The 23,836-nt window shown below is 45.8% G+C and overlaps 1 non-coding gene across 1 annotated transcript; it reads left to right on the forward strand.

Moving 5' to 3' along the window:
* The first annotated feature begins 18,894 nt into the window (after positions 1–18,894).
* LOC140587022 (U6 spliceosomal RNA) lies at positions 18,895–19,001 on the forward strand. Its single transcript, XR_011988785.1, has one exon. It is a non-coding gene; the product is annotated as a U6 spliceosomal RNA (small nuclear RNA).
* The last annotated feature ends 4,835 nt before the right edge of the window (positions 19,002–23,836 follow it).

A 23,836-nucleotide genomic window follows, 5' to 3' on the forward strand; every position in this document is an offset into this window, starting at 1 on the left:
GTATGTGGGCCTTAAGGTCAGGGGGCCTTTGTCGAAAGTGTAGCCGGGGAAGGTGCACTTAAAGCTGGGTGAGCCTGACCGTATGTGGGCCTTAAGGTCAGCGGCCCTTTGTCCAAAGTGTAGCCGGGGAAGGTGCACTTACAGCTGGGTCAGCCTGACCGTATGTGGGCCTTAAGGTCAGGGGGCCTTTGTCCAAAGTTGGCCGGACTGTCTTGGGCCCGCAGGGCCCTGCTGGTGGACTGTCTTGGGCCCGAAGGGCCCTCTCCCATGAGCCCGCAGGGCTCATCCTCCCGGGCCCGAAGGGCCCTGCAGGCCGGACTGTCTTGGGCCCGAAGGGCCCTCTCTGCAGGCCCCTCTCCGAAGAGCCCGCAGTGCTCATCGTCCCGGGCCCGAATGGCCTTGTTGGCCAAGTGGTTGGCAGTGGCTAGTCCAAAGTGTAGCCGGGTAAGGTGCACTTAAAGCCGGGTCAGCCTGACCGTATGTGGGCCTTAAGGTCAGCGGCCCTTTGTCCAAAGTGTAGCCGGGGAAGGTGCACTTACAGCTGGGTCAGCCTGACCGTATGTGGGCCTTAAGGTCAGGGGGCCTTTGTCCAAAGTTGGCCGGACTGTCTTGGGCCCGCAGGGCCCTGCTGGTGGACTGTCTTGGGCCCGAAGGGCCCTCTCCCATGAGCCCGCAGGGCTCATCCTCCCGGGCCCGAAGGGCCCTGCAGGCCGGACTGTCTTGGGCCCGAAGGGCCCTCTCTGCAGGCCCCTCTCCGAAGAGCCCGCAGTGCTCATCGTCCCGGGCCCGAATGGCCTTGTTGGCCAAGTGGTTGGCAGTGGCTAGTCCAAAGTGTAGCCGGGTAAGGTGCACTTAAAGCCGGGTCAGCCTGACCGTATGTGGGCCTTAAGGTCAGGGGGCCTTTGTCGAAAGTGTAGCCGGGGAAGGTGCACTTAAAGCTGGGTCAGCCTGACCGAATGTGGGCCTTAAGTTTAGGGCCCTTTGTCGAAAGTGTAGCCGGGGAAGGTGCACTTACAGCTGGGTGAGCCTGACCGTATGTGGGCCTTAAGTTTAGGGCCCTTTGTCGAAAGTGTAGCCGGGGAAGGTGCACTTAAAGCTGGGTGAGCCTGACCGTATGTGGGCCTTAAGTTTAGGGCCCCATTGTCGAAAGTGTAGCCGGTGAAGGTGCACTTAAAGTTGCGTCAGCCTGACCGAATGTGGGCCTTAAGTTTAGGGCCCCTTTGTCGAAAGTGTAGCCGGGGAAGGTGCACTTAAAGCTGGGTGAGCCTGACCGTATGTGGGCCTTAAGTTTAGGGGCCCTTTGTCCAAAGTGTAGCCGGGGAAGGTGCACTTAAAGCTGGGTCAACCTGACTGAATGTGGGCCTTAAGGTCAGGGGCCCTTTGTCCTAAGCTGGCCGGACTGTCTTGGGCCCGAAGGGCCCTGCAGGTGGACTGTCTTGGGCCCGAAGGGCCCACTCCCATGAGCCCGTAGGGCTCATCCTCCCGGGCCCGAAGGGCCCTGCAGGCCGGACTGTCTTGGGCCCGAAGGGCCCATTACATAACCCTAAGTAGAAGGTGCAAGCATAACCCTAAGTGCCAGCTGCAAGCGTAACCCTAAGTAGCAGGTGGAAGCATAACCATAAGTGCCATCTGCAAGCGTAACCCTAAGTGCCAGCTGAAACCATAACCCTAAGTCACAGGGGAGTCCGGGAACCAGCGGGCCCTCGGTGAAACTGTACCCGGGGAAGGTGCACTTAAAGCTGGGTCAGCCTGACCGTATGTGGGCCTTAAGTTTAGGGCCCCTTTGTCGAAAGTGTAGCCGGGGAAGGTGCACTTAAAGCTGGGTCAGCCTGACCGTATGTGGGCCTTAAGGTCAGGGGGCCCTTGTCCTAAGTTGGCCGGCTGCCTTGGGCCCGAAGGGCCTTGTCCGAAGAGCCCTGCGGGCTCATCGTCCCGGGCCCTTCGGGCCCAGCTTGCGGACTGTCTTGGGCGAGTGTCTTGGGCCCGAAGGGCCCTTTCCGATGAGCCCGTAGGGCTCATCCTCCTGGGCCCGAAGGGCCCTGTTGGCCGGACTGTCTTGGGCCCGAAGGGCCCTACCCGCAGACCCCTCTCCGAAGAACCTGCAGGGCTGATCCTCCCGGGCCCGAAGGGCCCTGTTGGCCGAGTGGTTGGCAGTGGCTAGGTACCTTTTGTAGCCGGAGAAGGTGCACTTAAAGCTGGGTCAGCCTGACCGTATGTGGGCCTTAAGGTCAGGGGCCCTTTGTCGAAAGTGTAGCCGGGGAAGGTGCACTTAAAGCTGGGTCAGCCTGACCGTATGTGGGCCTTAAGGTCAGGGGGCCCTTGTCCTAAGTTGGCCGGCTGCCATGGGCCCGAAGGGCCTTGTCCGAAGAGCCCTGCGGGCTCATCGTCCCGGGCCCTTCGGGCCCAGCTTGCGGACTGTCTTGGGCGAGTGTCTTGGGCCCGAAGGGCCCTTTCCGATGAGCCCGTAGGGCTCATCCTCCTGGGCCCGAAGGGCCCTGTTGGCCGGACTGTCTTGGGCCCGAAGGGCCCTACCCGCAGACCCCTCTCCGAAGAACCTGCAGGGCTGATCCTCCCGGGCCCGAAGGGCCCTGTTGGCCGAGTGGTTGGCAGTGGCTAGGTACCTTTTGTAGCCGGAGAAGGTGCACTTAAAGCTGGGTCAGCCTGACTGTATGTGGGCCTTAAGGTCAGGGGCCCTTTGTCGAAAGTGTAGCCGGGGAAGGTGCACTCAAAGCTGGGTCAGCCTGACTGAATGTGGGCCTTAAGGTCAGGGGCCCTTTGTCCTAAGCTGGCCGGACTGTCTTGGGCCCGAAGGGCCCTGCAGGTGGACTGTCTTGGGCCCGAAGGGCCCACTCCCATGAGCCCGTAGGGCTCATCCTCCCGGGCCCGAAGGGCCCTGCAGGCCGGACTGTCTTGGGCCCGAAGGGCCCTACCCGCAGACCCCTCTCCGAAGAGCCTGCAGGGCTGATCCTCCCGGGCCCGAAGGGCCCTGTTGGCCGAGTGGTTGGCAGTGGCTAGGTACCTTTTGTAGCCGGAGAAGGTGCACTTAAAGCTGGGTCAGCCTGACCGTATGTGGGCCTTAAGGTCAGGGGCCCTTTGTCGAAAGTGTAGCCGGGGAAGGTGCACTTAAAGCTGGGTCAGCCTGACCGTATGTGGGCCTTAAGGTCAGGGGGCCCTTGTCCTAAGTTGGCCGGCTGCCTTGGGCCCGAAGGGCCTTGTCCGAAGAGCCCTGCGGGCTCATCGTCCCGGGCCCTTCGGGCCCAGCTTGCGGACTGTCTTGGGCGAGTGTCTTGGGCCCGAAGGGCCCTTTCCGATGAGCCCGTAGGGCTCATCCTCCTGGGCCCGAAGGGCCCTGTTGGCCGGACTGTCTTGGGCCCGAAGGGCCCTACCCGCAGACCCCTCTCCGAAGAACCTGCAGGGCTGATCCTCCCGGGCCCGAAGGGCCCTGTTGGCCGAGTGGTTGGCAGTGGCTAGGTACCTTTTGTAGCCGGAGAAGGTGCACTTAAAGCTGGGTCAGCCTGACTGTATGTGGGCCTTAAGGTCAGGGGCCCTTTGTCGAAAGTGTAGCCGGGGAAGGTGCACTCAAAGCTGGGTCAGCCTGACTGAATGTGGGCCTTAAGGTCAGGGGCCCTTTGTCCTAAGCTGGCCGGACTGTCTTGGGCCCGAAGGGCCCTGCAGGTGGACTGTCTTGGGCCCGAAGGGCCCACTCCCATGAGCCCGTAGGGCTCATCCTCCCGGGCCCGAAGGGCCCTGCAGGCCGGACTGTCTTGGGCCCGAAGGGCCCTACCCGCAGACCCCTCTCCGAAGAGCCTGCAGGGCTGATCCTCCCGGGCCCGAAGGGCCCTGTTGGCCGAGTGGTTGGCAGTGGCTAGGTACCTTTTGTAGCCGGGGAAGGTGCACTTAAAGCTGGGTCAGCCTGACTGAATGTGGGCCTTAAGGTCAGGGGCCCTTTGTCCTAAGCTGGCCGGACTGTCTTGGGCCCGAAGGGCCCTGCAGGCCGGACTGTCTTGGGCCCGAAGGGCCCTCTCCCATGAGCCCGCAGGGCTCATCCTCCCGGGCCCGAAGGGCCCTGCAGGCCGGACTTTCTTGGGCCCGAAGGGCCCTCTCTGCAGACCACTCTCCGAAGAGCCCGCAGGGCTCATCGTCCCGGGCCCGAAGGGCCCTGCAGGCCGGACTGTCTTGGGCCCGAAGGGCCCTCTCCCATGAGCCCGCAGGGCTCATCCTCCCGGGCCCGAAGGGCCCTGCAGGCCGGACTGTCTTGGGCCCGAAGGGCCCTCTCTGCAGACCCCTCTCCGAAGAGCCCGCAGGGCTCATCGTCCCGGGCCCAAATGGCCTTGTTGGCCAAGTGGTTGGCAGTGGCTAGTCCAAAGTGTAGCCGGGGAAGGTGCACTGAAAGCTGGGTCAGCCTGACTGAATGTGGGCCTTAAGGTCAGGGGCCCTTTGTCCTAAGCTGGCCGGACTGTCTTGGGCCCGAAGGGCCCTGCAGGCCGGACTGTCTTGGGCCCGAAGGGCCCTCTCCCATGAGCCCGCAGGGCTCATCCTCCCGGGCCCGAAGGGCCCTGCAGGCCGGACTGTCTTGGGCCCGAAGGGCCCTCTCTGCAGACCCCTCTCCGAAGAGCCCGCAGGGCTCATCGTCCCGGGCCCAAATGGCCTTGTTGGCCAAGTGGTTGGCAGTGGCTAGTCCAAAGTGTAGCCGGGGAAGGTGCACTGAAAGCTGGGTCAGCCTGAGTGTACATGGGGCCTTAAGGTCAGGGGGCCTTTGTCCTAAGTTGGCCGGCTGTCTTGGGCCCGAAGGGACTACCGAGCTGTCCTTTGATAGCCAACCCAGGGAAGGTGCACTGAGTCCTGGCCAGCATTGCCAGAGTCCACCGATGAGTCAAAACAGAACCAACAGTCGTAGGATGTAGATCTCCCCTAACCAGGTGCACCTAAAGGCGGGTAACTTGGTTAAGAAATTTCAAACCCGTAGCTCAAAGTTTTTGCAAATGAAAATCAGAAATTGACAAGTGCAAAAGCGTAACTTTAAAATCAGAAATGAAATAATGTTTTTTTGTGATGCTCACTGATGCCTCCTGGTGTATGTGCAAGGGATTTACCTAAAAAATAAAAATTAAATGTTCATAATTGCATTAAAAAACGGTCCAAAATTTAAACATGTGTCAAAAATGCATTTATGAACCATATGGGAAATTAACATTGAGGTTCACAAATGCAACCAATTTTTTACAAAAAACCACTGTTGGTTACATATATGCACACTTTATATGGGATTTTTGAATGCATTCGCGTAAAATAAATATTTAAACGGTGTAAGGTACCTAACCCTAACCCTAACCCCTAACCCCTAACCCTAACCCTAACCCTAACCCTAACCCTAACCCCATAAAACTTAATACAGGCCAGGAAAAAAACCCGTCCCATACATTTTTTTTACAAAATGCGGAAAAAATAATAGGTATTCTGGACAGGCTCCTAACCCTAACCCTAACCCTAACCCTAACCCCTAACCCTAACCCTAACCCTAACCCCTAACCCCTAACCCTAACCCTAACCCCTAACCCTAACCCTAACCCTAACCCTAACCCTTAGTCCCTGGACCATAAGGCTAGTGGCCGGGTCCCTAACCCTAAGTCCCCCTACCTAAGGCTACTATGCCGGATCCCTAACCCTAATACCCCGGACCATAAGGCTCTTTAGCCGGGTCCCACCAATAATATTTTGCTTTGACCTTCGCCCCTTTATTTATATAGCAATTCCCCACTGTGTCCCCTCAATATCCATCTGGCTTCCGTGGAGGAAGGATGTGGGACACAGTGGTGGTGCAATATTTTTTATTCACAATCATTTAGACATGGATGGGAGTGGATGGACCTGTGGGGGGTCCTGGGTTCATTATGTGACTCCACCCGGGGGACACCGGGGGGAGATACGAGGCCACGGTAGAGTGCTCTTTATCCCTCGCAGGCCAGTAGCCGTTGGGTGTCCGGCACTGGTAAACCTGAAAATGAGGTGAATGGATTTCCCCTAAGTCTAGTAGACAGAGATATATATATAAGTCATAGTTCACGGCCAATACCTACCTTGATGGCGTCGTCGCTCCTCCTACCTGTTCCTCCGGGCTGTCCTGGGATCCTGGATTCCTCGTCGTCCGTCTTCGTCTCGTCACCCCTGCAAAAGAAAGTAAGACCATTAAAGCCCCAGTTGGGGATTGGATTTGGTGTGCGTAAGCGGGTGGATGCATGGACCCGAATTGGCCAGTGCATTTCTGTGGCCCTGGGACGCTGGGGTCACAGGCCCTGGGGTTTTTAACCCCTTCTCATAACCCTAACCCTAACCCTAACCCTAACCCTAACCCCTAACCCTAACCCTAACCCTCCGGATCACTTACCTGTGTCTTCGGTTCTCCTGGATCTTCTGCTCCGTCGCCCCTGAAAAACAAAAATAGTTATATTATATTAACTCAAGCCCCAGTCGGGGATGTGCATGTAAGCGGGTGGAATCATGGATGGACCCGGATTGGCCAGTGCATTGCCTGTGGCCCTGGGACACTGGGGTCACAGGCCCCCGGGGTTTCTAACCCCATCTATATCCCTAACCCTAACCCCTGACCCTGACCCTGACCCTAACCCTAACCCTAACCCTAACCCTCGTCGCCTCCGTCGTTCCTAAATAAAAGAAAGAATCACAGATGGGATCAGTAAAACTATATTATCTGTGGGCCCATCTCAGGGATATCTTGCTTACCAGGGACTGTCCTCACCTCCGTCGTCCCACCTTTGCCGCCACCTCTGTCGGTGATAAATATGCCCTTATCAAGGTGACCTAAATAGATTAAGAAAATATGAGTAGGAAAAAGCCGTGAATGTTGCCCGTGCACCTACAATATCAATGATATGGTGTAAGAATGTTCTAACTTTAAACCTAACCCTAACCCCTAACCCTAACCTTAACCGTAACCACTGACCGTGACCGTAACCATAACCCTCTCTTTCTAAACCTAACCAATCAGGATATATTCCTAAACTTAACCTTTAAAACAGGCCTAACACTTTCGGACCAAAACCTTTAACATTTGTTAAGTCATGTAAACCTATTTAACCGTAATGTATATTGGAACCAAAACAAATTTTAACCTAATACTCTAAAAAACTTTTACATCATTTAGTCACCATGTGACTCATGAAATCCGCAATGAACGTGATCACTGGACCCTGGGAACAGAGTGACAAGCGCCGGCCCGTGCATTGCCTTTCGCTTTCTATACCAAACTGCTCTAGTCGTCAGACAGAGTGGGGAGAGTCATCGAGATAGAACTACTTACACCTAACCCTAACTCCAAAATAACCCCCATGTCTAACCTTCTCATACCCCTAACCCTAACCCTCTGACATTATCTATAGTCAGGTCCATCTCTTTGCATTTATTCAACAGCTCAGGGGACTGACTTAAAACTGTGTTTATCTGAAAATACAGTATTGTGTTTCAATTTATGTTTCTAATTGAAAATACATATAATAGGTGGCATTAATTGACAGCATACTAACTGTTTGGGTTTTCACTGGCGAGTGTAAGTGGTCTTGAAATTTATTTCGAAGAAGCTGTTTGAAGCACTCCGAGTATTCCAGCTTCCTCCTATAAAGTATCTTCTGAGATATTTGAAAGAATATGACATTTCTTTGATCACTGCACGTTAACACAGAGACAGAAATTTCCCAGACATGTTTAAGAAGTTAAATAAAATGCCTTGGCATTACCTTTGAATGAGGAACTGCCTTTGGGAGAGGACTGGGCAACTGTGACAAAGAAAAAGATGTTTTTAGCTTCAGAAATGTATATACATTTCTGTTCACACAAGTTATTATAATACTTTTAATTGCCAAAATAATTAACTGGTTAAACTTACTTCACAATGCTCCTCCTCTTCCTCCTCCTCGTCCAGCTGCAGCCGCAACTCCGACTGCTCCAATTCGGTATCAACTGTTGAGGATTGGCCTTCTTGGCCACCCCCAGCAGCCATCGCGACACTGCTAGCTGTTGGAAATAAATATGTTGTTTTAGCCTCACCATCACTGTTCACTTGCTGAAGTAATTGACTGTTTTCCTCCACAGGACACGTCACCTTCTCCATGATCTGCTGGTGGCAGCACCTGCCCCCCAGCAGTCTCTTCCCGACCCTCGCCGTCATTCAGAGGTGAGGGATCACAATGTGATATACTGCTGCCCGCCTCGTCTGAGGAGAGGAACACAGTTGCCGACCGTCGCCTATGGGTGACAGGCGAGCTGCCTGATTCCGTCTCCGGAGACCGCTGACTGCCCTTATGCCGCGGACCCTTGCTTAGGCCCAGGGCCTCCTGGAGGAGCTGTCGGCCCCTGTGGACCTCAGCGAGCGCAGGGTCCGCGACATAAAAACGGTCAGCGGTCTCCACGCTGTGGCACATCAAATGTGCCACCAGCCGCCGCTGGTCCTCCGGGAGCCTTCTCTCTACCTGTAAACAAGAATGAGAAATCAATCACGGTCGAGACGATTTCTAAAACCAAAGGCTTTTGGATTTCGCCCGATTTTTACTTACACACGTCGAGACGCCAGATCGAATCTGAGAAATGCTGAACGACCGCGGCATGCCACACTCCAGGCACTCTCCATTACCGTTCAGCTTCCTCATTGGCTGAAAAAAGGTAAAAAAGAAGGTCCCGGGGGCAGACGAGAAGCCGGGCAGCTGAGGACGTAGGTTTGAAAACGAAACAAACCAGCCATACTCCTTCTTCGACAGGGCCAGGTTTGCCCTGCCGAAGGTGCCCGATGTCGGGAAGACGACGAGTTAGCCAACGCGGTCGGGTCCGTGTCTGGGCACGTGCGAGACACAACACAGTTTGCGTGAAACTTTTTACAGAACTCAGACACGATCATGACATGAGCAAGTTATCGGGCACTCACGTGAATCACAACGTGGTCCCCGACTGCCTGTGCCTCAGTGACCTCCCTGACCAACATGTTAATTAGGACACTGCTGCGGTGGCCACTGTTCACAAATGCATAGGTGGCAAGAGCACCTATGCATTTGTTCCTGGTCCTAATGCTGTCAGGGCAGGCTACTAGGGCATCTGTAAGTGAAATAGAAAAACGTGAGTGTGATGTTGACAGGAAACTGCCGTCTGTAAAATGAATGCGGTTTTCACTTACCCAGGCAGTCGGGGATCCGGGAACGCAGCTCCGTCGCTAACTCGGCAAGGTTGTCCCGGGTCGGCATCCTCTGGCTCTTTTTCTCTTTTACCAGCTGCCTATGTCCAATTAATTTTTTGGCCAATATTTTACTTTGCCATCTAAGATGCCGCAGCAGCCCATTCATGTCGCTCTGCTTTAGGCGGACACATGGGAGCTGGGCATCTATGAGGAATTGTACAAATTTTGTTACAGCCAATGTGTAATTTTTTGTTGTAGTCACCTGAAATTTCTCATTTAATTGGGAAAGCCAATCATTAATTTTTGGTAAATTATTAATAAATTTGAGGTGGGCGGGTGATGGGGCCTCATCATTATCCCACATGTAAGACACAAAGTCTTTAATATATTTTAGTTCTTGCTGCTGGTTTTGCGAACATTTGCCAGAGGAGCCGACCAGGAACACATTCTCCTTATATTTTGGGATGACAGAGTCTAAAAGTAATAAAAGAAAAGCAGAAAATTACAGTAACACCGTGTAATCACACCAGCAACAACTGCTTTGACTTTCATAGGTGGAAATTAGTGGGAGAACATTTCAAACTGGATTTAAGGAAGCACTTCTTTACACAGCGTGTAGTCAGAGTATGGAATTGTCTTCCTGATAACATAGTGCAAGCTGAATCCTTGGGTTCCTTTAAATCAGAGCTAGATAAGATTTTAACAACTCTGAGCTATTAGTTAAGTTCTCCCCAAGCGAGCTCGATGGGCCGAATGGCCTCCTCTCGTTTGTATAGTTCTTATGTTCTTATACAAGACAAGACGTGAAATAAAACTGACATGCATCTGTCAAGTCTTATGAGCATTATCATGACATTGCAATTGTAATTATTATTACTATTATTATTACCGGAGAAAAGCACCGAGGCCATCTGTGGCGACGAAGCTGCATGGTGGTGCCGCGAGCAGTGCGCCGCCTGGTCCTCCAATTGGCGGACACGCTGTTTTAGCAGCGTCAGCTCGTCTCTTTCCTCAGAGCGTTTTGTTCTAAGATCCTGCAGAGACTGCCTCGCTGCAATTTTTTTTGCGGCGGTCACCTAGGTTTCCAGCAAGAGATGATCATGTGAAATGCTGAAACAATGAAGTGCTATAGAAACCTGAACAGATACAAATGAATTGAATGGAATGGAATACCTGATTTTTTAAATCGTCGCCGTCCAGGTTGTGCCGGACCCGCAAATGGCGGTCCAGCCTCACCAAATTCGTGGACAGGCAGTGGGCCACTGGACAATTCAGTGGCCCAGCATACCTGCCCGACAGTGCCGCATATAGCAGCCTCCTCTCCTTTGTGCTCCGGTGGACATCACGCAGGTGGACTGACACATTCAGATATCGCACCCGGCAGAGGGGGCAAGCCTGCGGCTTCCTTCTCATTGTCAATTAGATCTAGAAATCAAAAACATTTCCGAACAACGATTGACCATCTGTACAGAAGCACATTTGATTGCATATACTTCACAGTGCATTTCATTGCTTTATGCATTAAGTGGTAAGTTGTTTCTTTAAAATGTTTAATTTTGAATTACAGGTTAAATGACGTCATAAACCTAATGCTGGAGGCACTGGCGCCACTAGTGGCAATATATGTATAAGCAGAGGTTGACATGACTGCTACAAGGAGGTATTAGTCTCCTCATTTAAACTCTGCTCCCCCCCTCGCCCGCCAAAAAAGCAGTTACAGCAAAGGCAATATGCGTTGTTAAACAGCATTGGTTTCAAAGCCAGACACACCACAATCGATTGTTTTAAACCAGTGCAAATCGATAATTTAATTATGTCTAAACATGGAGCTATACAGCATTTATGCATTGTGAAAAAGCGGTGCAAACTGTCGATTTAATTATGTCTAAACATGGAGCTATACAGCATTTATGCATTGTGAAAAAGCGGTGCAAACTGTCGATTTAATTATGTCTAAACATGGAGCTAAACGGCATTTATGCATTGTGAAACAGGTACTTTGACGATTTATATAATGCATTTCTTGAAGTTTAAATGTACTTTACCAAAATCCGTCAAATCACTTTCAGATGTCGGCGTCCCTCTCCCTACTATCGCTGACAAAGGAGATGTTCGCGCGCACCCTTTTAACTGCGCTTGCCCCGCCTAGTGAAATAAATTGCGGGCGCAAAGCCCTCAATTACTACAACGTCACTTTCAAGTAACCAGTAATATGAATGTTAAAAATCTGTGATGTCTAAGTATCTGCACCAACTGTATGCTTAAAACCTGTAATATAAATGGTTAAAATCCATGACGTTTAGAAATTTGCATGGACAGTAGCTCATACAGCAGACAACATGAAAAGCTCAGAGACACTGATTATAAATGAAACACCTTTTATTTTTCACCGTGATATTCTAGCAGAAACGGAAAAGCTATGGACTTGTGTAAGGTGCGTAAAATCACTGTGACTCAAAAGCACCCACCTTACACGCCCTGCACCTTTTCCTATTTCTGTACTTTTTTTTTTTTGAATTGCATTAAAACAAGCTTTATATTTATTGAACAAAAGTCTAGTGTGGTCTTACAATAGGGGAAAAAATATAATGAAGGACACCATCCCTGTCACTGCTGTGCTCATGAAACTTGGCACACTGATTGATAGGTACACCTAGTATATCTCTGTGAAATTTCAGCCAGCTAGGTCACAGAGTTCAGCTGAAGGACCGCCTCAAGTGACCTTGCCCCATTTACTATTAAAACGAAATTAAAACATAAATTTGAAAATCTACCAAACATGTTCTATAACTGCTGCATTCTTGAAACTTGGCACGTTAATTCATACTTATATCTAGTATGAGCACACCGAATTTCAGAGCCCTAGCTCGTACGGTTCGGCCGTAGCGGCCGGTCAGCTTCGTTTGAGGCCTAGTTTGCCTAACTTGGCAAATTTTAAAGCCCGCTGCGGCTGAGTGGTAAGGGCTGCACGAATGAACCTTGGCACACTTATTCATACATGTAACTAGTTTATCTGCGTGAAATTTCAAGCCCCTAGCTCGCACGGTTCAGCTGCAGGACCCTCTCAGGTTACCCGCCACTTTAAAAGCGATTTGAAATGTAAACGTACATGGCCCCTACACATGTTCTGTAACTACTGCATTCTTGAAACTTGGCAAGTTAATTCATACTTATATCTAGTATGAGCATGCCGAATTTCAGAGCCCTAGCTTATACGGTTCGGCCGTAGCAGCTGGTCAGCTTCGTTTGAGGCCTAGTCTCATTTCTTAGCATTGGCATATATCGCCTAAGTTAGCAAACTCTAAAGCCCATTGCGGCTGAGTGGTAAGTGCTGCACTAATGAAACTTGGCACACTTATTCAGACATGTAACTAGTTTATCTGTGTGAAATTTCAAGCCCCTAGCTCACACGGTTCAGCCGCAGGACACCCTCAGGTTACCTGCCACTTTAGTGCTTAAAAGAGATTTGAAATGTAAACGTACATGGCCCCTACACATGTTCTGTAACTACTGCATTCTTGGAACTTGGCAAGTTAATTCATACTTATATCTAGTATGAGCATGCCGAATTTCAGAGCCCTAGCTCGTACGGTTCGGCCGTAGCGGCCGGTCAGCTTCGTTTGAGGCCTAGTATTTAATATCTCCATTAATGTGCATTGCCTAACTTGACAAGTTCTAAAGCCCGCTGCGGCTCAGTGGTAAGGTCTGCACTCATGAGACGTTGCAGACTTAAGACATCTAGTTTATTCATAGCCAAATGCTTTAAAGAGTAAAATAAGACTCTTGCAGGCACTGATTGCAGCAAACACTTTTAATTTTTTTTTAAACAAAAACCAACATTAAATCAGACCGCAGTTTTCTTCTCCGCCTCATGCTCTCTGTAATAGAGATAAGCACAAGAGACATGGCCTATGAGCATCATCAGTCAGAAAAGTAAAAACAAATAGTGGTGTCAAGATAAATGTTAACTAACAGTTGGATCTGTCTGAGGAGGTCTTTTAGATTTTCTAAGCTGAGCTCCTTTTCAAAACAAATTTGCTGGAGCCTCGGGCATGACTGCAAGACTTCCTCTATCTAGAGAGAGAGAGAAAGTTCTGTCTTTGTTTCCAATTTTTAAAAGCCAATTAAATTATATGACAGCATACTTACAGTTTCATCTTCTATTACGTTGTCCAAACAGCGGCTAAACATGGCCGTCAGCTCTGCCTTTACATTGTCAAAATTTTCAAATGCAGCGACCAGGTCAACATATAAGAACATAAGAACATAAGAACATAAGAACTATACAAACGAGAGGAGGCCATTCGGCCCATCGAGCTCGCTTGGGGAGAACTTAACTAATAGCTCAGAGTTGTTAAAATCTTATCTAGCTCTGATTTAAAGGAACCCAAGGATTCAGCTTGCACTACGTTATCAGGAAGACTATTCCATACTCTGACTACACGCTGTGTAAAGAAGTGCTTCCTTAAATCCAGTTTGAAATGTTCTCCCGCTAATTTCCACCTATGGCCACGAGTTCTTGTATTTGAACTAATGCTGAAGTAACTATTCGGTTGAACAGCATCCAAACCTGTTAGAATCTTATAGACCTGGATCATGTCCCCCCTCAGTCTCCTTTGCTTGAGGCTGAACAGATTTAGCTCAAATAACCTTTCCTCGTATGACATTCCTCTAAGACCAGGAATCATTCTTGTGGCCCTACGCTGCACCTTTTCTAAGGCCGCTATGTCCTTTTTAAGATATGGTGACCAAACCTGTACACAATATTCTAGGTGAGGTCTCACCAAGGAATTGTATAATCTTAGCATTACCTCCCTTGACTTAAACTCCACACACCTGGAGATGTACCCCAACATCCTATTGGCCTTTTTTATTGCTTCCCCACACTGGCGAGAATGAGACATGGAAGCATCAACATACACACCAAGGTCTTTCTCATAATCAGCTACCTTTATTTCAGTAGGTCCCATAAAATACCTGTACTTTATATTTCTGCTCCCTACATGGAGTACCTTACATTTGTCTATGTTAAATTTCATCTGCCAGGTGTCAGCCCAGTCACTAATTAAATTAAGATCCCGCTGTAGCTGCTGAGCCGCTAGTTCAGTATCTGCTACACCACCCACCTTGGTGTCATCTGCAAATTTCACCAGTTTACTGTATATATTGGTGTCTATATCATTTATGTAAATTAGGAACAAAAGTGGTCCTAAAATTGAACCCTGCGGTACCCCACTATGAACGCAGGCCCACTGTGACATCGAGCCTCTTATAACTACTCGCTGCTTCCTATCCGTTAACCAGTTATCAATCCAAGTCGCTACAGTTCCTAAAATACCTGTCGCTTTGAGTTTAAGTGAGAGCCTCTTGTGGGGAACAACATCAAAAGCCTTTTGGAAATCTAAATAGATGACATCATAGGCCTTCTTATCATCAACTTCCTGAGTAGCTTCCTCAAAAAACTCCAACAGATTTGTTAAACAGGATCTACCTCTCCTAAATCCATGCTGGCTATCCCTCAAAATGTTATTTGAGTCCAGGTAATCTACCATTTTCTCTTTGATTATAGCCTCCATAACTTTACCAGTTATACAAGTTAGACTGATTGGCCTATAGTTTGACAAATTACTTCTATCCCCTTTTTTGAAAATGGGCGTTATGTTGGCATGCTTCCAATCAGAAGGTACCACACCTTCAGATAAGGATTTTTGAAACAGTAATGTTAAGGGTCGGCAAATAATATCCCTCATCTCTTTTAACACTATAGGTAAGATGCCATCAGGGCCCTGTGATTTATTTATTTTGAGCTTAGCTAGGCTTTGCAAAACATCAGCTTCAGTTATATATATATTAGTTATAGACGATGTTGAATTAGTAATAAGAACTGGTAAGTTACTAGTGTCCTCGACAGTGAATACCCGTGCAAAACTATCATTGAACTCATTTACTATGTCAATGTCGTTTTCAATTATAAGACCCTTACTATCCTGCAGATTAGTAATTTCAGCTTTTAGAGCTCTTTTAGAGTTAAAATACTGGAAGAAACTTTTAACGTCATCCTTAGCCTCCAATGCGATCTTCCTTTCGACATTCCTTTTAGCTCGTCTAATGTCATTTTTTAATTCAGCCTGTAGATTTAGATACTCTTGCTTTATTATGTCATCATCAGTTATTTTCCATCTCTGGAACAAAGCCCTTTTCCTCCTTACTTTATACTTTATGTCCCTATTAAACCACCTAGGTTGGAATTTCCTAGATTTATTCTTGCTAGAAACAGGTATGAAGTCCTCTTGTACTTGCAATAATGTGCTTTTAAAAAATTCCCATGCCTCTTCAACAGTTTTGTTATTTAACTCCATCCAGTTCACGGTTTCTAGTTTTAATCTCATACAATTGAAGTTAGCCTTCCTAACATTATATATTTTTGATTTGGACTTTGCTCTTCGGGCACTAAACTTAACCTCAAATTTAACCATGTTATGATCGCTACTGTCAAGTGGTTCTAAAACATCTAATTTACCAATCCTGTCCTGGTTATTAGACAAAACAAGATCAAGAATGGCATCTCCCCTGGTAGGGGTGTTAACAAACTGAGTAAAAAAACAATCCTGTACTAATTCCACCATCTCAAGTTCATTTTCAGAAGAGCCAGCAACAATGTCCCACTGTATCCCCGGTAGATTAAAATCACCCATAACTACCACATCATTTTTATTGCTCATAATCCTAATATCACTGTATAACAATCTGCTTTCCTCAGCAGCAGATCTTTAAGTAAACAGAGCTGTGTCCATGTTATACTTGCATTCTCAGCAAAAAATACTGAACAGCTCAATAAATTTGAGCTCTTGGACATAATGCAAGACATAATGAAATAAAAATATATATATTGATTTAATGTTTCCTGGAGAATTTTGCATCTGTTTAAGTAAACAGGGCTGTGAAATTTATTGATGTATTAATATAATGTTTCCTGGAGAATTTTGCATCTTTTTAAGTAAACAGGGCTGTGAAATTTATTGATGTATTGATTTAATGTTTCCTGGAGAATTTTGCATCTTTTTAAGTAAACAGGGCTGTGAAATTTATTGATGTATTGATTTAATGTTTCCTGGAGAATTTTGCATCTTTTTAAGTAAACAGGGCTATGAAATTTATTGATATATTAATATAATGTTTCCTGGAGAATTTTGCATCTTTTTAAGTAAACAGGGCTGTGAAATTTATTGATGTATTAATATAATGTTTCCTGGAGAATTTTGCATCTTTTTAAGTAAACAGGGCTATGTTTATGTTAAATTACTGGCAAGAAGTATTACTAATGACAAAGACTACATAACTTTTCTGTACAAAATATTTTTAAAATTACATTATGAGCATCGGCATTCGTATGCAATATGACATATCTGATCGACATCATCAAACTAACGATCTGCAAGACACGAAATCAATCGGTTAAAGGACCGAAAAAAAAGAATAAGCAGTTTCTCGGGCTTACCTGTTAGAGCTGTGTAGGACGCTGGAGACGAAGCAAAAGGAGTGACAGATGCGACGACAATGTCCCCGCAGCCGTGGTCTTCATTCATATAAGCGCGCCGGCCGGTGGGCGGAGCCAAGGCTCGCGGCTCGGCCAATCGCGCGGGGTCATTTCGGCGAAACAGTTCTTTCAGCGGAGGAGGCGGGCTGAAACAATTCTTTCCCAGGGTGGGCGGGATATAGCCGCGCCGGCCAATCGCGCGGGGTCGATTTGGAACAGTTCAGCGTCGCCGGCCAATCGCGCGGGGTCGTTTTGAAACAGTTCAGCGTCGCCGGCCAATGAAAGCTGGAACAATTGTTTCACTTAAAGCAGAAGATCGTCTGCCGTGAAGCGCAAGGATGACACGCAAATTCGTGAAGCGTTCCATATTTTGCTTGGCTTTCCTGGTCCTCAACTTAATCAAACTGCATGCTGTGAAAAAGACATGTTCCTAAATGAAACTATTGTAATATTTCTCTTGCAATGGACCTTAACAGGAAACCTGCTCATAATAGATGATTGTAATAATCAGAGAAATATAAACCAGCGAGAAAATCTTTCATTGGCAAAGATTTAGCCCAGTCCAAAGCATATCATGCTTATGCGTGAAAATGAGAGAAGTGTCAGATGACTATGCTGACTGGAATGTGATTGACTTTTGTCTGAAAATAACCCAGCTGCAATTCTTGGGGAACGTTTTTGATGCCATTAAAAAGCAAGTTTGATGTCAATAATGAGTGCAATAACAAAAATTGTGATTTGGTAGAAGTGTGTCTCAGAAAGCAATACAAACCAATTTACTGAAGGTTTCAGGAAGAGATGGAAGCCAGATTTTACCACACTTTTAAATTTTGGTCTTTTAATCAAAAGCATCTTATACAGAAAAGAGGACCTGGGACCTGTAGAATTCGGACTGCAATGAAAATACTTGCACTTTCACCTTGATTCATTGTTGAAACATGCTAAAACACATAATTTAGTCTATAAGAGAATATGCTTAAAATTTAATCTAATCTGCATTTTAAAATAGGCATGCCCACTAGCACTTTGACCTTGTTTGATCATTAAGTTGATTAATACGTTTTGAGGCAGATTATTTTTGAGAACTACATGTTAAGGTCAGCGTAAAATTTAGTCTTTTAATCAAAAGGCTTTGGTTCAGAAAAGATGACCGCGGACCTTTAAAATTTACTTTCCAGGACATAATGCTTAAATTTTAACCTAATCTGCATTTTTCAAATGAGCACGCCCACTTCCCCCACTTCCACTTTGACCTTGTTTCATGGTTCAGTAGACTAAAATAATCTGAGGCAGATGTTATTTGACATCTACAAGCTACAGGAAGTGTGTATTTTAGTCCTTCAATCAAAATCCATTGGTTCAGAAAAGATGACCTATAAAATTTACTCTTCAGGAAAAAATGCTTGAAATTGAACCTAATCTGCATTTTTCAAATGGCCACGCCCACTTCCACTTTGACCTTGTTTCATCATTCAGTAGACTAAATTAATCTGAGGCAGATGTTATTTGACACCTACAAGCAACAGAGGCAGATACACACTTCCTGTAGCTTTGTAGGTGTCCAAAATCATCTGAGGCAGATGATTTTGGACACCTACAAAGCTACAGGAAGTGTGTATTTTAGTCCTTCAATCAAAAGCCTTTGGTTCAGTAAAGAGTATGTGGGACACGTATAATTCAGTCTCCAAGAGAATATGCTTGAAATTTAATCTATAATATTTTTTAAAATGGCTACGCCCACTTCCACTTTGACATTTTATCGTTAAGTAGACTAAAGTAATCTGAGGCAGATCATTTTTGACACCTACAAGCTACAGGAAGTGTGAAATTTAGTCTTTTAATCAACAGCCTTTAGTTTCGAAAAGAGTACCTGCGATAATTATAACTTAGTCTCCAAGAAAATGCTTGAAATTTAATCTAATCTGCATTTTTAAATAGGCACGCCCACTTGCACTTTCACCTCGTTTGATCGTTAAGTTGACAAAAATATTATGAGGCAGATTTTTGACATCTACATGCAAAGGGAAGTGTGAAAGAAACATTTCCCAATACTTTAGCTTCTTTATACTCATGTTCTGGCAAAATATAGGGCCAGGGCATAGCCATTGCTGTGCCACCGACATGAGGAATGCTCATACCACTTCCTCACCTATATAATCTTTCATCAGGCACCAACTATGTGCTTGCTATGGCAGCACATATACTAAAATTGGAACGATACAGAGAAGATTAGCATGGCCCCTGCGCAAGGATGACACGCAAATTCGTGAAGCGTTCCATATTTTGCTTGGCTTTCCTGGTCCTCAACTTAATCAAACTGCATGCTGTGAAAAAGACATGTTCCTAAATGAAACTATTGTAATATTTCTCTTGCAATGGACCTTAACAGGAAACCTGCTCATAATAGATGATTGTAATAATCAGAGAAATATAAACCAGCGAGAAAATCTTTCATTGGCAAAGATTTAGCCCAGTCCAAAGCATATCATGCTTATGCGTGAAAATGAGAGAAGTGTCAGATGACTATGCTGACTGGAATGTGATTGACTTTTGTCTGAAAATAACCCAGCTGGAATTCTTGGGGAACGTTTTTGATGCCATTAAAAAGCAAGTTTGATGTCAATAATGAGTGCAATAACAAAAATTGTGATTTGGTAGAAGTGTGTCTCAGAAAGCAATACAAACCAATTGACTGAAGGTTTCAGGAAGAGATGGAAGCCAGATTTTACCACACTTTTAAATTTTGGTCTTTTAATCAAAAGCATCTTATACAGAAAAGAGGACCTGGGACCTGTAGAATTCGGACTGCAATGAAAATACTTGCACTTTCACCTTGATTCATTGTTGAAACATGCTAAAACACATAATTTAGTCTATAAGAGAATATGCTTAAAATTTAATCTAATCTGCATTTTAAAATAGGCATGCCCACTAGCACTTTGACCTTGTTTGATCATTAAGTTGATTAATACGTTTTGAGGCAGATTATTTTTGAGAACTACATGTTAAGGTCAGCGTAAAATTTAGTCTTTTAATCAAAAGGCTTTGGTTCAGAAAAGATGACCTATAAAATTTACTCTTCAGGAAAAAATGCTTGAAATTGAACCTAATCTGCATTTTTCAAATGGCCACACCCACTTCCACTTTGACCTTGTTTCATCATTCAGTAGACTAAAATAATCTGAAGCGGATGGTTTTTGGCACCTACAAAGCTACAAGAAGTGTGAAATTTAGTCCTTTAATCAAATGCCTTTGGACCAGTATAGTATGTGCGACATGTAGAATTTAGTGCTTGATGTGCTTGAAATTTAATCTAAACTATATTTTGAAATGGCCACGCCCACTTCCACTTTGACCTTGTTTCATCGTTCAGTAGACTAGAATTATCTGAAGCAGATGATTTTTGACACCTACAAGCTACAGGAAGTGTGAAATTTAGTCCTTAAATCAAAAGTCATTGGTTCAGAAAAGATGACCGCGGACCTATAAAATTTACTCTTCAGGAGAAAATGCTTGAAATTTTATCTAATCTGCATTTTTCAAATAGGCACACCTACTTCCACTTTGAACTTGTTTGATCGTTCAGTAGACTAAAATAATCTGAGGCAGATGATTTTTGACACCTACAAGCTACAGGAAGTGTGAAATTTAGTCCTTGAATCAAAAGGCTTTGGTTCAGAAAAGATGACCGCGGAACTTTAAAATTTACTTTCTAGGACAAAATGCTTAAATTTTTATCTAATCTGCATTTTTCGAATGGGCATGCCGACTTCCACTTTGACCTTGTTTCATTGTTCAGTAGACCAAAATAATCTGAGGCAGTTGTTATTTGACACCTACAAGCAACAGGAAGTGTGAATTTTAGTCTTTCAATCAAAAGCCTTTGTTTCAGAAAAGATGACCTATAAAATTTACTCTTCAGGAGAAAATGCTTGAAATTCAACATAATCTGCATTTTTCAAGTGGGCACGCCCACTTCCACTTTGACCTTGTTTCATCATTCAGTAGACTAAATTAATCTGAGGCAGATGTTATTTGACACCTACAAGCAACAGGAAGTGTGAATTTTAGTCCTTTAATCAAAAGCCATTGGTTCAGAAAAGATGACCTATAAAATCTACTCTTCACGGTTATGGTTATGGGTGAGGGTTACGGTTACAGTCAAGGTTAGTGGTTATGGTCACGGTTATGGTTACGGTTACGGGTTAGTGATATGAGATTGTGACCACAGCGTCCCAGGGCCATAGCAGTGCACTGTCCAATCCTAGTCCATCCATATATCAGCAACTGGGGCTTTGTTTAATTAAATTTAAATCGTTTTTGTGTAATTTTCCAGGGGCGACGGAACAGAAGGATCCAGGAGAGCTGAAGACACCAGGTAAGTGATCCGGAGGAGCAGAAGGAGGAGCGACAGCACAAACAGGTAAGTACTACTTTTTAAATGTCCTCACTGAGGTTTATACACTAAATATTATATATTTAACTGCTATACTATAGCTTGGACTATGAGACCTACGCCGGCTCAGGAGGTAATTGTCCTATTTTCCCTGTCTCAGGTTATGTCCTTACTAAGGTTTCATGTGCCTCACTGAGGCTTGTTGTCCGTACTATGGTTATAGCGCCGCCCTGTGTACGGTGCCGGCTCAGCTCCCGGTGTCCCCCGGAGGCACATCCCAGTGCCGGTGACCCCCCAAGGTCAATCCACTGCCATCCTCATCTAATATAAATAAATAAACTATTTTAACACCTCAACTGTGTCCCATGACCTTCCTCCTCTGAGGATTGAGGCAAATGAGGGTACACAGTGGGTAATGCATATATATAATAATTATGTTACTCTGCATAATTTTAAATCTCATCTATGGTTAGATTTCCCTTTCTTAAGGTTAATATAAAGTCAGGGTGATATACACTCCAGGCCCAGGCCTCACTAGGCCTTAAGGTTAAGGTTTAGGCCTCACTGGGCTTAGGATTAGGGCCTCACTGGGCTTTAGGTTTAGGCCTCACTGGGCTTTAGGGTTAGGGCCAGGTTGTCAGTTAAGGCTATACTAAAGTATTAGTGGTAACCGTGATCTTTAGATCAGGCTCCAACAGCTGTTTCGGACTGCCACATCCTCATCAGGGAACCGGCGAAAAAATTGTAGGCCCACTGGGCCTTGATGTAATGGACCTGAATGGTACGGGCTGGTTAGGGATATGAGACTGTGACCACAGCGTCCCAGGGCCACAGGAGTGCACTGTCCAATCTGAGTCCATCCATATATCCACAACTGTGGCTTTGTTTAATTAAATTTAAATTATTTTTGTGTAATTTTCCAGGTTAATGGTTACGGCATCGCGAGAGGCTGGTGCAATGGTTGTGGCTGCACCCCCCCTGGCCCGCCCCGCGGCCGTTGCAGGGGGCGTGGCCTGGCGCATAGGCGCCATGCGTGCGAAGGAAGGCCGTATCTTGCTCCGTTTGCGAGATATTGTGAAAAAACGTTGTAACTTTTTTTACATGTAGGCGGGCTTTGATTTGGTTGGTGCAGGTGGCCTCTACTGGTGGAGAGGGATCTGAGGAACTTTGTTGCTAATGTCTACGATGTTCCCAGGCGGAGACACGCCCACTTCCGGTTTGGATGTTAACAATGCTAACATGCTAACTTTTGCGATAAGAGCAGATTGCGCGCCTAGGACGCGCAGAACGTGTAGATCGAAAGTTCGGGCCCGATCCGGGCATGCTAAGACATGCTAAATGCTAACATGATAACACGCTAACTCTCGAGACGACGGCGTATTGCGCACCTGCAGAAGGTGTATATCGAGATCTGAGCATGCCAAGAAATTTGTGCATTTGTGTTTACATGAAGAAATCATGACAAACTAACACGAAATGAAGTTTTCATTATAACTTGATATTCTGACTTCATTTCATGAAACCTGCGCTTCCCCTATAAGAGTTCGACCTACCATTATAAGAAAATGTGTTTACATGAAGAAATCATGACAAACTAACACGAAATGAAGATTTCATTATAACTTGAAATTCTGACTTCATTTCATGAAACCTGCGCTTCCCCTATAAGAGTTCGACCTACCATTATAGGAAAATGTGTTTACATGAAGATATCATGACAAACTAACAAAAAATGAAGATTTCATTATAACTTGACATTCTGAGTTCATTTCATGAAACCTGCGCTTCCCCTATAATAGTTCGACGTAACATTATAGGAAAACGTGTTTTCGTGAAGAAATCATGACAAACTAACACAAAATGAAGATTTCATTATAACTTGACATTCTGAGTTCATTTCATGAAACCTGCGCTTCCCCTATAAGAGTTCGACGTAACATTATAGGAAAACGTGTTTTCGTGAAGAAATCATGACAAACTAACACAAAATGAAGATTTCATTATAACTTGACATTCTGAGTTCATTTCATGAAACCTGCGCTTCCCCTATAAGAGTTCGACGTAACATTATAGGAAAGCGTGTTTTCGTGAAGAAATCATGACAAACTAACACAAAATGAAGATTTCATTATAACTTGACATTCTGAGTTCATTTCATGAAACCTGCGCTTCCCCTATTATAGTTCGACCTACCATTATAGGAAAACGTGTTTTCGTGAAGAAATCTTGACAAACTAACACAAAATGAAGATTTCATTATAACTTGACATTCTGAGTTGTTTTCATGAAACCTGCGCTTCCCCTACAAGAGTTCAACCTACCATTATAGGAAAACGTGTTTTCGTGAAGAAATCATGACAAACTAACACAAAATGAAGATTTCATTATAACTTGACATTCTGAGTTGTTTTCATGAAACCTGCGCTTCCCCTACAAGAGTTCAACCTACCATTATAGGAAAACGTGTTTTCGTGAAGAAATCATGACAAACTAACACAAAATGAAGATTTCATTATAACTTGACATTCTGAGTTGTTTTCATGAAACCTGCGCTTCCCCTACAAGAGTTCGACCTACCATTATTGGAAAACGTGTTTTCGTGAAGAAATCATGACAAACTAACACAAAATGAAGATTTCATTATAACTTGACATTCTGAGTTGTTTTTATGAAACCTGCGCTTCCCCTACAAGAGTTCGACCTACCATTATAGGAAAACGTGTTT

Source organism: Paramormyrops kingsleyae, unplaced genomic scaffold (assembly GCF_048594095.1).
Source record: "Paramormyrops kingsleyae isolate MSU_618 unplaced genomic scaffold, PKINGS_0.4 ups129, whole genome shotgun sequence".
Taxonomy (NCBI): domain Eukaryota; kingdom Metazoa; phylum Chordata; class Actinopteri; order Osteoglossiformes; family Mormyridae; genus Paramormyrops; species Paramormyrops kingsleyae.